Below are 12,547 nucleotides of genomic sequence, written 5' to 3' on the forward strand. Positions count from 1 at the left end.
TGGTGTAGATCGTCGTCGCACGATGATGGCCTCGGCGATGTTCCGGCGCCACCGGCAGAGAGGGGGAGAGAGCCCCCTTCTTCTTCTTCTTCTTCTTCTTCTTCTTCTTCTTCTTCTTCTTCTTCTTCTTCTTCTTCTTCTTCTTCTTCTTCTTCTTCTTCCTTACCTTCTACCTAGATGGGAGAATGGTTTCCCCTCTGGTCCTTGGCTTCCATGGCATGGGAGGGGCGAGAGCCCCTCCAAGATTGGATCTGTCTCTCTATCTCTCTGTTTCTGCGCTCTAGATTCTGACCTTTCACCGTTTCTTATATTCCCGGAGATCCATAACTCCGATTGGGCTGAAATTTTAACACGATTTGAATCTGGATATTGGCTTTCTTGCGGCGAAAGAAGGGCACCAACCGCCTTATGGGGTGGCCACGAGGGTCAGGGGCGCGCCCCCTGCCTCGTGGCCCCCTCAGGCACGCATTGTTTCTTCTTCCCAAAAATCACATATATTCCAAAAAAATCTTCGTAAGTTTTTATCCCGTTTGGACCGTTTGATATGGATTTTCCGCGAAACAAAAAAATAACAAACAGGAACTGGCACTGGGCACTGGATCAATATGTTAGTCCCCAAAATAGTATAGAAAGTTGCCAAAAGTATGTAAAAGTTGTAGAATATTGAAATGGAACAATCAAAAATTATAGATACGACAGAGACGTATCACCCTTCTAGTTGTCTCCGTGCACATATGACCTCCTTTTCTAGGGTTGGTGGTTGGCACCATGTTTTCCAATCGCACATCTGTATGCACACTACTACCGGTTTGCATCCGCTCCGCCTTATTCTAAGCAAAGTGGGATATATATGTACTCACCAAAATAATCAACTTGTGGTTGCCACAGTCCCTCCGACCTCTGCTCCCTCTGTCACTCGCCCACCGCTCCATCGTATATCCATGGATGACAGCCGTTGGCTGATCTGCTATCCTATGATCGACTACCTCGCTATCGGGATGGATCTGGTCCTGCTTCAGGAGAAATCCATGCTGACCTGAGCGTTAGCTGGCCACGACAGCGCCACCCCGGTGTCATTTTCCCTCCTGGGGGGCATGGTCCTTGAGCTGTACCTGGCCCGCTCGGTATGGGCTTCGGGCGAAAGTCCATTGACGACGTCGTCTGCGGACGTCGTTCACCTTCTTGAACGCAACATTGGGAGCTCTTCGCTGTCATCCATCCAACCCTGCTCACTGTTGATTGCACCACTTTGGTGATACTTGTTGAAGATCCTCGCATGGTTGCCGTTGTGATGCGGTGAGCTTTATGCTCTTGGTGCTATCTCGGTTCATCTTTGCTCAAGGATGACGCAAGATGCCTCACAAGCTTGCTAGTCGTTCTTATTTCCTATGGTGGAGTTTCCAATCGAGGTTCGTGTTTGCTATGGCACTCGTTGATTGTGAATGCTCCTAAGCTGTGCAGCGGGGGTCGGTACGCACGCCGGTGCGTTCGGCTGTTTGTAGATCTTGGTGTTGTGATCCTTTGACGGCACCTCACATCTACTTGTGTGTCTCGTGGTGATGGTTTTGCCTTGTCTTGGGCACCCATTCGTTCTCATATTCTTTTATCCTTGTTGTTTGTACGGTTTTTGGGCCCGGTTTCCTTTATAAATGAGGTCAACTTGTTAAGGTTTTCGATCCAGTTTTTCTTATAAACCGGATCACTCTATGGCATATTGACCACTTTGAGTAATATATTCAGGTGGGACCCCCAAGGTGATTCTCAAACAAAAAGAAAACTCCAGCCCTCGATAGTAACACGGCAATACTGTAATATGCATGATGCAACTGTGCGGCAACAAACTGTGACAATCGCCAGATGTGCGCCAACAACAATCGATCACAGAGAAAGCTATGTAGTTATATGAGATAGTATATGAGAAACTACAAACATTGTCCCCATCCGTCTACCGGGAATCTCTCGTTGAGATATTGCATAACAAAAAAAAAAATGCCCATGGATTGATGCCAACTCTAGAGCATCTAAAATGGCGTGATGCCAATGTTGTTTAATCCTAACTCGCCACGTAGGATTTTTTGTTCAGTTGGAGAAGAGAGCGGGTTGTGTTTCTCTTGGCATCCGTTATTCATGGTCCATGGATTGTTGGCTAAAATGTGACTGGCCGACGATGAGTTCCTGCCATGCACGCCCTAGCTAGCTAGAGCCATGGTAGAGCGGTAGATCAAGGAAAGCACACCCACCCAACGATTAGTGTTCTCCCCGTCCAAATCCTAGCCAAATCCCCTAAAAAATTGTAAGCTAACTCCCTTCGCCAGTTCACGTGAAATCCCTTCGAACTAAACGCAAACTGCACGTGCCTAAACGGATAGTAGAATCGATGTGAATACACTACTGTACGTACTAGTAGTAGCAACACGGACAGACACCAACACGGTTGGCTTGTGGCCTTGTGGTCGCTGAGCTCCCGCGCTGGTTTTTCTGACGGAATCTCCGTCCATCTTTGTCGGTTCCTTTCTTGAACAAGGTGCAGCCGCTTTTGGTGCAGTCAGAGGAGGAGTTTACCGCTTCCGGTAAGATAAGAAGCATCAGCAGGCCATTGCCAGGGGCCCGCCCAGAATCTCTATTGTGTCTTGGAGAAGGACAAGGGAGTCTGTTTCTCTCTGGCACGTGACAATGCATGGCTGCTGCTGGCTGGCTGGCTACGGCCACCCATACTAGGTGCACGCGAACCTACGCGGAGCGCGACGTGCACAGATTAGACCGGACAGACACGCCCCCATGGCCCATGCTGCTGCCGTTGCAATGGCGTAACCACGTTGCAGTAGCCCGAGACAGAAACGTACTAGTATTACTAGGCGTTCATTTTTTGGCACGATGGAGGTTAAATTATTAGGGCTGCTATGCACACGATACCCGTTGGACGATTGCTGGACGATACTGCAAATCAGGCCATCCATGCGTAGGACTAGGTGCAACGCAGCCGCTGGATTAACTATCGTGCCTGAATCGTCCATCATGCATCGTCTGTGAAGTAGTTTCGATTATGGGAAATGTTTCCAGACGGTGCACCGGCCGAGCGTTTCGGCCGGTCCCGCGCACGCCGCTCGATCGGGTAGCGATCCAGCGCTCCCGCACCTCCCGATCCACGTTGTTTTTTTTCCTTGGCCCATCACGTGGCCTTGGTCCACCACGTTTACTCGGTCAGCTTTTTTTTTTCACCAACCGCTCAAGCTGTGGGGTGGGAAAAATATCTACAACTGCAGACGGACGAAAGTTGCATCCGTTTTTTGCTGCAACAACGACATTTTGTTGCTGCAACTGCCGTTATCTTTTGCTACGACCAGCGTGTTTTTTTGCTACATCCTTTTTTTGCTATCGATTTCTTGCCCAAATAAAAAAAGCTGCAACCATTTACATGAAAGCTTCAACCCTACATTTAAAAAGCTTCAACTCATAAACTTTTTTGCTGGAACCAACTACTGTATTTGTAGCTGATTCTTTTTTGCTGGAACTAGTTTTTTGTTTTGCTACCACCGACGGCTTCATTTGCTACCACCGGCGACATGGTTTGCTACCACCATATGCAGCGGCCGGTCGACGTCAATGTTTTTCTTGCTACAACCGTGTCATGTTTTTGTTGCAACCGGCAGCCACAGAAGATACAATCGGTTAACATTTTTGCTACAATGGTGCCGGCGAGCTTTTAATTTGTTGGAAGTGTTGCCCTTTTTTGCTACAACCGGTCGTTCTTTTTGCTGCTACCGACACCCCGACGGAGAGTACAGTTTTCTTATGAGCTCGTCGCCGGAGGTGTTGCGACCTGCAGCCGCAGAACGCCGGAGCTGCGTTCGTCATCACCGGAGTTGCGACCGTCGTCACCGAGAGATGCAACTACGGGGACACGCTGCTGCATGCATGGAGCCAACGAGAAACACATGAGACATCAGGGTTGTAGTACCATTGCAACACGGTCCACTACCACCAGGGCCCTGCCTGCTCAGGGGACTCCGGCCATGAACGGCAGCGGAGCTCGAGCCTAAATCCATGGTGGCAAGGAGGTCATGACGTATGTACGACATGATTGAAGCAATCCCAAGGCGGCTTGATAGGTGGGGGAGCCCCTCCTAGACGTGATTCGGCTGCGGGCAACGAAGAACAGGCGGATCCGGTCGCCACCGCCGCGGATCGGGGACGGGCGGACGCGGGGGATCGAGCTCCCCTGTTTTTCTCGTTGTGGCTGTTCGTACAAAGGTTGCAACAAAACATGTTCTTTTTGCTGCAACGGTTGGTTCGGTGGTGGCGTCGCGCGAAAATCTAACGGCTGGGGCTGACCGCATCGCACGGCTTGGGCTGGACCGGCCGAACAGTTCGGCCGGTGCGCCGGCGCGTATCACTCCTCTTCGATTATTAGGCGGCCGTTGCAAGCAGGCACGAGGTCAGGTCACCTGCTGCGCGCGCGCTGTCCTCCGGCTGGTCTAGTCTGGTGCATGCATGTGTGGGATTTTTGTGCGTGCCATGAGGCGAACTAGCTAGCAATTGTTCAAACAAAAAGTAGACTTGTAGTAATACTAGTAATCGCTCAGTTGGTCTCGGAGACCAAAGTCGCCTCTCTCTCACGTGACATGCCACTACTCCATTCGTGGTATGAGCAGTCCCCAATAGCCTACAGCTACAACTATATCTATGGCTATTGCCTATTGGTGTGGTAGCACGCACGCGCCGTCGGGCCACCCGCTGCAGTCGCTCCTCTCTCTCTCTCTCTCTCACGTGACAATGCATGGCTGCTGGTGTCTGGCTACGGCCACGCATGCTACGTGCACCCGAATCTACACCGCGACGTGCACCGATCAGACTGGACACGACCCCATGCTGCTGCCGTTGGAATGTAGGGACCAAACGGACGCGCGTTTTGTGTGTGTTTTTGCTCGTTTGGGTCGCTACTTTGGCCCATGTATGGCTGTGTCCGCGTTAACCGTTTGTTACATTTTGGTACGGCTCAGCCGTTTTTGTTGCCAATTTATCCCAATCTAGACATTCTATAGGCATAAATCAAAAGAACAAATGAAAATAAAACATTGCACATACTTAAACAGATAAGTCACATCTTTTACAACACAATAAATTTAAATCACAGAGTTTATTACAACCAAATGTTTTTTAAATTGTAGTAAATACATTGAACGAAAAAGTGTAGATATATCTATTGGTTTCCTATGTGAGTTCACATATACTCAATCAAATCATTTTGAAGTTGAATGCGAGTTATTCAATCACGCATTCCTTGATGAAATTGGGTGAACTGTGCATACGTTGTTGCTTCATACTTAGGCTCAACATTCTCACCATGAAAGTCCCACCCTTGATCCAAGAGGTTGTTCTCATGCTCATCCTCTATGATCATGTTGTGCATGATCACATAATATGTCATCACCTCCCACATCTTTTGAGTGCTCCATGTTCTAGCAGGGTGCTGGACAATAGCCCATCGAGAGCTGTCGGCGACCCCTGTCCTCGGCGTGCCTTGTAGTACTCTAACGGCAGCTAGGACCGGCCACAAGGCCGGCGAGATTTGGCGTGGTGACGGTGGTGGCTCAGGCATGTCCGTGGATGCGGCCATTGGTGCTCTGGTGGTCGTGAGACGACCGTAACTGGATGGCGGCGGCGATAGCGGCGAGCCAGGGGTGTTAGAGTGGAGGGGGAAGGACCGTTATACCATAGACAGGAGGGCCAGGGGGAGGACAAGGGAGGGCGATGCGGGCGTCCGCAACGTGTTTGCACGGACGCAAACTTGGCCCAAATTTGTGGCCAGAAATGGGTTGAGTCGGAAAAAAGTACACCCGCTAGTTTGCGTCGAGCCGTAATTTTTGTCTACGCGGACCCAAGCAGACGTGAACGGACCAAATGCGTCCCTATGTTGGAGTTGGCCTTGGACCAACTTAATTGTCATTTATCAAAACAGACACATCAAATATTCATGGACACGTTCCGACGTCTTTACGGATATCAAATAAGCATCAAATCTGAACAACAGAGCGGCGCATGTGGACCTCGCATTAGCATCAAATTCTGGTCGGTGGAATAACGAGATCAACGTCATAGTTGTCGAACCAACTCCCACTGTAGAAAGTGCAAACCTGTCCATCAGATATCTTCGTTATATCCGACAGTGCACACATCGCCGAAGCAAGAGAACACACGGGGGAGACCTTATGAACACCACCGCCACCGCCTTTGGATGGGATGAAGGACTACTTGTCCACCCTATCTCACTTGCCGCAACGTCATATGCACCGTCGGGCCGGGGCCGAAGAAGAACATGGAAGATCCATTACTGAGCACCACCACCAATGATGGATGGTTAAAATGGTGGACTAATTAAGACCTACCTAATGTCCTATGACGGAGAAACTACAACCCCCTCTGGTTGATCGGGACCTCCGTGCACACCCCCACCGTCGGAGCCATGGGAGGAGGAGGTTGGTGATCTACCGACGGTTCAAACATCAATAATGAACATGAAAAGGGTGAAATAATTATTGTAGACAAAATTGCTGAATAACAAAAAAAGCATTGCTAAAAAATTAGCAAAATACCATGATCTAGATTGTATTTAAATCCTTGGCTTTTCAAGATTATGTTATACAATGTTAAAATACCAATAATCATTGTTCACTTTCCTGGAATGTTTTTTTCTTACAGATTTACCCTCATTCTTAAAAAAAACACATGTTTCTTACATTTTGGCTAGTGTCTTAATTCCCAAGGTTCTGCATCCCAAGAACCTGAAGGATATTAGGCCAATACGCTTGTCCAACATGGTGTACAAGATTGTTTCCAAGTTTTTGGTAAACCGACTGCATCCTATCCTTGGTGATCTTATCTCGGAGAAGTAAAGCACTTTTGTCCCTTCAAGGCTTATAACTGTTAATTTGATCATAGCTTTTCAGTCCATTCACTATATTCAATCTCTGAAGGTAAATTCCTGAGCTGCTTGTTGCTACAGATTGGACCTGTCCAAGGCCTATGGCCGGGTGGACTGGGGTATTCTTGAAATGGCACTTCACAAGTGGGATTTTTTCTCTAGGTGGATTTTTCGAGTCATGGCTTGTGTGACCTCGATTAAGTACCCCATGAAGTTTAATGAGAAATTGATACAGACTTTTACCCCATCGCGTGGGCTTTGTCAAGATGGACCCTTGTCCTCCTTTTCTTTTTATTTGTTGCTGACGTGTTTTCTGCTCTCATCAACAAACCAGTCATCAAAGAGGGGTTGGAGGGAGTAACAATTTGTCACGGGCCTCCGGTAATATTCCATCTTTGGTTTGAGGATGATCCCATGTTGTTTTTCCAAGCTTCTAGCCGACATGCAAACATTGTTAAATGTTTGTTGAACACATATGCGACGGTGATGTGTAAACTCATAACCCCCAAAAGGGCTCCATTGTTTTCTATAGTAATTGCCAGGAGGCAGTGGTTGAGGAAGTTATGACATCCCTCCTAGCGCACTCTAATAAGCCCAGAGGAAGGCATCGGGCTGAGGGTAGAACACTCACTTGTAATCTCCATGCAAGAGCAAGAACACCACCGGAGGGAGTAGGGTATCATCTCATGCGACGAGGGCCCAGACATGTATACATCATTGTGCGTACACCCATTTGCATATTTCGTTAGATACGATCGGCCCTACTTTCATACCCCCATAGTATTGTCAGGTTTATATCCACGTGACCCCTTTATCACTCGATTACTTGAAATTCTAGTCACATAAGCATGCCAAATGGTAACCTGTTGCTCAAGAGATTTATCCGCGGATCTAGAGAAGGCAAAGATAATAGAAGAGAGAAAAAATGTTATGGTGGGAAATAAACATAAACAAAAAGAGAGGAAAAAAGAAAAATGTGAATGAAAGGGAGAAATGAACAAAGAAGAAAAAGAATACAAAGAATAGAGCGAGCAAAACTTAGCAGTAATTAAACTTAGTAGTGTTGCCTAAAAACGGTATTGTTATCTGGCGAACGTCAGCTAGAAATGGGGTGGCAAGCAAAGATTTTTTTATGGCAATTTCACGTGGTCGGAGATGGAAAATCCTTCTTTTTTGCAGCAATTTTTTCTTCTCTTCTAGAAGTTTCCATGTGTTTCTGAAGAAACTGCTACCCTCCCATGTCGTATGATGTGAACCAAAAGCGCGTCTTGTTTCCTATTCCTATTCATAGGATTTGAGATAGGATTACATGTCATCTCATTTCATATGACCTTCCTATCCCTATTATTTCCCTAAACCATGAACCAACCTAAATTGGCAGAAAAAACATTTGCAATTGCCACAGTTTCCCAGTTGACCTAGCGGAAGATTTAAGAAGGGCATGCTCGTATGGCCATGAACACGTCACTAACGTTGGTCCAAAAACTGTTGTTACTAAGTTCCAATTAACAAGTATATGTTTTTTTGTGTGTGTAAATTCCCAAACAAATAGTTATGCCATTTATTTATATAACTACTTAAATGATTATAAAAATGCTCACGTGTTGCATATTTAAAACGACCGCTCATATAGAAGAAAACATTCGTGTATGTAAAAAATGTTCATGTATTTTTTATCTCACTAGTTTCGTATCTGGTTCTTATAACTAAGTGAAAATCATTCATGATTTGCAAATAAATATTCGCGCATATATTTAAAAAAAATGTCCATGTAAAATTTTAAAAATGACCACATGTCTTTTTCAAAAATATTCTGTATGTGGAAAAGTGTTCATATGTTGCGAAAGAAAAATGTTGACGCACATGGAAATATAGGTTCCGTGCATTTTCTTGTAAAAAGTTCACGCATGTATTTATTTCCCCATTTATTTGCAATATAGGTTCTGTATGAAGAGCTAGTACACCGCAGAAAAGCGACGGGTGGCCCTGTGGGCGCGCGGGGCAGCGCGGCACACGCCAAACCAACATGCATGCACGTACGTATAGGATTGAGCCGCGGCGACCAACCGCGAGCGCCGGCGCCGCTCCACTACCGCGGGTGTGGACACGGCTGGCTTGTGCGGTGCACCGGCCGGTGAGCTCCCACGCTAGCTTTACCTGAAGGAACCTCCCTCATCACTATCTACTCCCTCATCGTGTTCACGTTGAACGAAAGGCAGCCGGTATTGGTCCAGTCAGAGGGGTAGTTTTAGCGCTTTTTTTCTTTTGAGATTGAGATTGAGAAAAGGAGTCCAACCCTTGGGGTCTAGTCAGAATGCCAGGGGCCAGAATCGCTTTTGTGTCTCGGGGAAGGAGAAGGGAGATTCTCTCTCGCAAGTGGTGGTCTCATGGCGGCTGGTGTCTGGCTATGGCTTCGCGGACAAGCACACTGAACGTACGCCGCGGCGTGCACCGACTAGACCGGACATGACCCCATCTTGTTGCCGTTGCAAACTTATATATACTGTACGAGGTTAATTTATTTTACGCCCACTAACAATTACGCGCAAAGATTTGTCGCTACATCTGTTTTTACTGTTGTCATAAATAAATTTCCTAACGTTTGCACCAACAATGATATGGAAGGTGCATTGAACGTTTGAACCGGCGCAACACGACGTGTCACGCGAGAGGGTACTAGTACACCATTGGTAGCACTAGCACGCCTGCATCTGCATGAACACAAGTTACAGAACCCTACCGCGTACAGCTACGTCTACGGTCTACCCCTCAAAAAAGAAAAAGAAAAAACAACGTCCACGGTCACAGGCACGGGCCTGTTGCAAAGCAGGCACGAGGTCACCTGTCTCCGCGCTGTCCGCCGGCTGGACCTGCATGTAATAAACCCTGGCCTAGTCTGCTCTGATCTGGTCTGGTGCATGCATTTGTTGGGTTTTTGTGCGAGCCAAGAGGCACAGGAATTCAAACAAAAAGTAGGCAAAGGCAACAGAGAGAATAAAAGGTTCCGGCCTTTTTTTCCTTTTCCTTTTTCTCTAGCTCCGTTGGTCTCGGTCCGGGGACGGCCGGGGAGAAGCGCAGGCTGTACGTCTATGCATGCGCCAAGGCGCTGCGTGACAGCCCAACCAGCCTAGTTGGTCGTCTAAAATAGCCAGCCTAGTTAAACTCACACGGTTTATCTAGCGCACACATATTATATTTTAGCTATTCATCTCATCATGCTAGACAGCCAACGTTATCCATCGTCAAGATTTTTCGTACATGCCATTGTGTTGCCGTGCTGTTCTCTCGTAGAAGATGGCTTAATCGCGAACCAACCTACAGTTGAATGGTTAAAAGGGCAGTGGTATCTCAGCTCATCAGGGTTTAAGTCATGGTACTCGTATTATTCTTGAATTTATTTTGGAATTTTCGGCGATGCGCTTTCAGTGGGAGGAGACGTTCCCGTCAACGACGAGGCGCCTACTGTGACTTCGTAAACCACAGTCACCTGTGTCTGCGCTGTCCGGGGATGTGGATGGGGATGGTGGTATTATTTTTACTAAATGACATCGGAGGGTCTTATTTCATACACTGACCCCCCCCCCCCCCCCCCCAAAAAAAACTTATTTTGTCGCCTGAACCCCTCCTTTTCGTGCCGGACCAGCAGGCGCGTCACTTGCACGTTGCAGCGCCACCCGCGAAGGCATCTTTGACCGACGCCGACAACCAGCTGCCAGCGTGGCATCCACCAATCGTGCCCAACCGAGAGGCGTGAATCAACTGGATGAGCCGGAATTTTATACATGACCATGTTATCGCTGTATCAGACCATCTTATATATCCAAGTACCAGTGGGTGTTGTAGCTGCATCCGGCTAACATGTCGGATTGTCTGATGTGCTCCCTGGACACGCTCATCTATTTGGCGCAATATCCTTGTGAGATCATCCGACATGTTAGGTTGGCGCGACTGGGTCCTTGTGGGCCATAGCTGCACGTCGCCGCACATACTTATTAGGCGTTTATCCTGAAGTAAAAATTACCTTGCCAGGCGCTTAAAAAGTTAGGCGGTCTGGCTCACTGCTGTGTGGGTCCACACGATGGCATTGGAAGCATCCTATTTAGCCTTCGAACCCCTTTTTTGGTGAAACCATTTGCCATTTCTCCCCGCCGCCCTCGTCCTCCTCTTCCCCGCCGTCGGTGCCGCCACCTGCACGCGCCATCATCGTGCATGATTTGATCTCGATGGCCGATAAGCCGACTCCGTCCCCAAAGCCAAGGAAGTAGATGGTTGATCAGTAAATGGAAGAACTGGAGCGGCAAGTTCATGCCAAGATTGCCGGAAAGCGAGCTGTTGGTGGCACCCCCATGGAGGGAGGATCCAACAATCCTTCTGCTCATGTAAGTAATCCCGACGCAACATATGTACCGACGGGTGATTTCAAATCGGTAGGATCTATCTTTTGTGGTGGTTACAATTTTTGATTATGCATGTAGCATTACTGATTAAATCCTAGGTTTGGGGGGTAATCTAGATTCATGCTGGGGTTCAAATGTCTGGATCCGTACATAAATAATATTGCATTAGGTTTTCTACTGTGCAGAAACCATCCTAAACCAGTAGTAATTAGATCCGTCATTATAGGTGCTATTTGATATATTCTGTTTGGTTCAGTTATATAGATCTGCCAACCCAGTTGCTTGGCATTTGAACATGCAATCAGTTGGTATTTGATTTATTCCCACACGCAGTTAGCACAGTCATCGGTTCGTTTGGATTGCATAGATGGGTTATCCACGCTGATGTACATATCCTTCTCTGTAGATTGCTTATTCAGCAATTCTATGCACATGCATTTCTTATTTGAATTAGTTCATTGGTCTTTAGATTGGTCATCAAGCAAACATCAGCTGATGACCCACAAATATGGGGATCAATTGTAGTTCTTTTCGATAAGTAAGAGTGTCGAACCCAACGAGGAGCAGGAGGAAATGACAAGTGGTTTCTAGTAAGATAATGTTTGCAAGTGCTGAAATTGTAAGTAGCAGAGTTGTTTGATAGCAAGATAATTTGTAACGAGCAAGTAACGATAATAGTAGCAAAAGTGCAGCAACGTAGCCCAATCCTTTTGAGGCAAAGGACAGGCCAAAACGGCTCTTATAATAAGCATAGCGTTCTTGAGGGTACACGGGAATTTCATCTAGTCACTTTCATCATGTTGGTTCAATTTGTGTTCGCTACTTTGATAATTTGATATGTGGGTGGACCGGTGCTTAGGTGTTGTTCTTACTTGAACAAACCTCCTACTTATGATTAACCCTCCTGCAAGCATCCGCAACTACGAGAAAAGTATTAAGAATAAATTCTAACCATAGCATTAAACTTTTGGATCCAATCGGTCCCCTAAGGAATAGCACATAAACTGGGGTTTAAGCTTCTATCACTCTCGCAATCCATCATCTAATTGCTACTCCACAATGCATTTCCTTAGGCCCAAATATGGTGAAGTGTCATGTAGTCGACGTTCACATGACACCACTAAGGGAATCACAACATACATACTATCAAAATATCGAACACATATCAATTTCACATGATTACTTGCAATATGATTTCTCCCGTGACCTCAAGAACAAGAGTAACTAC

Source organism: Triticum aestivum, chromosome 5B (genome assembly GCF_018294505.1).
Source record: "Triticum aestivum cultivar Chinese Spring chromosome 5B, IWGSC CS RefSeq v2.1, whole genome shotgun sequence".
In the NCBI taxonomy this organism is placed as follows: Eukaryota; Viridiplantae; Streptophyta; class Magnoliopsida; order Poales; family Poaceae; genus Triticum; species Triticum aestivum.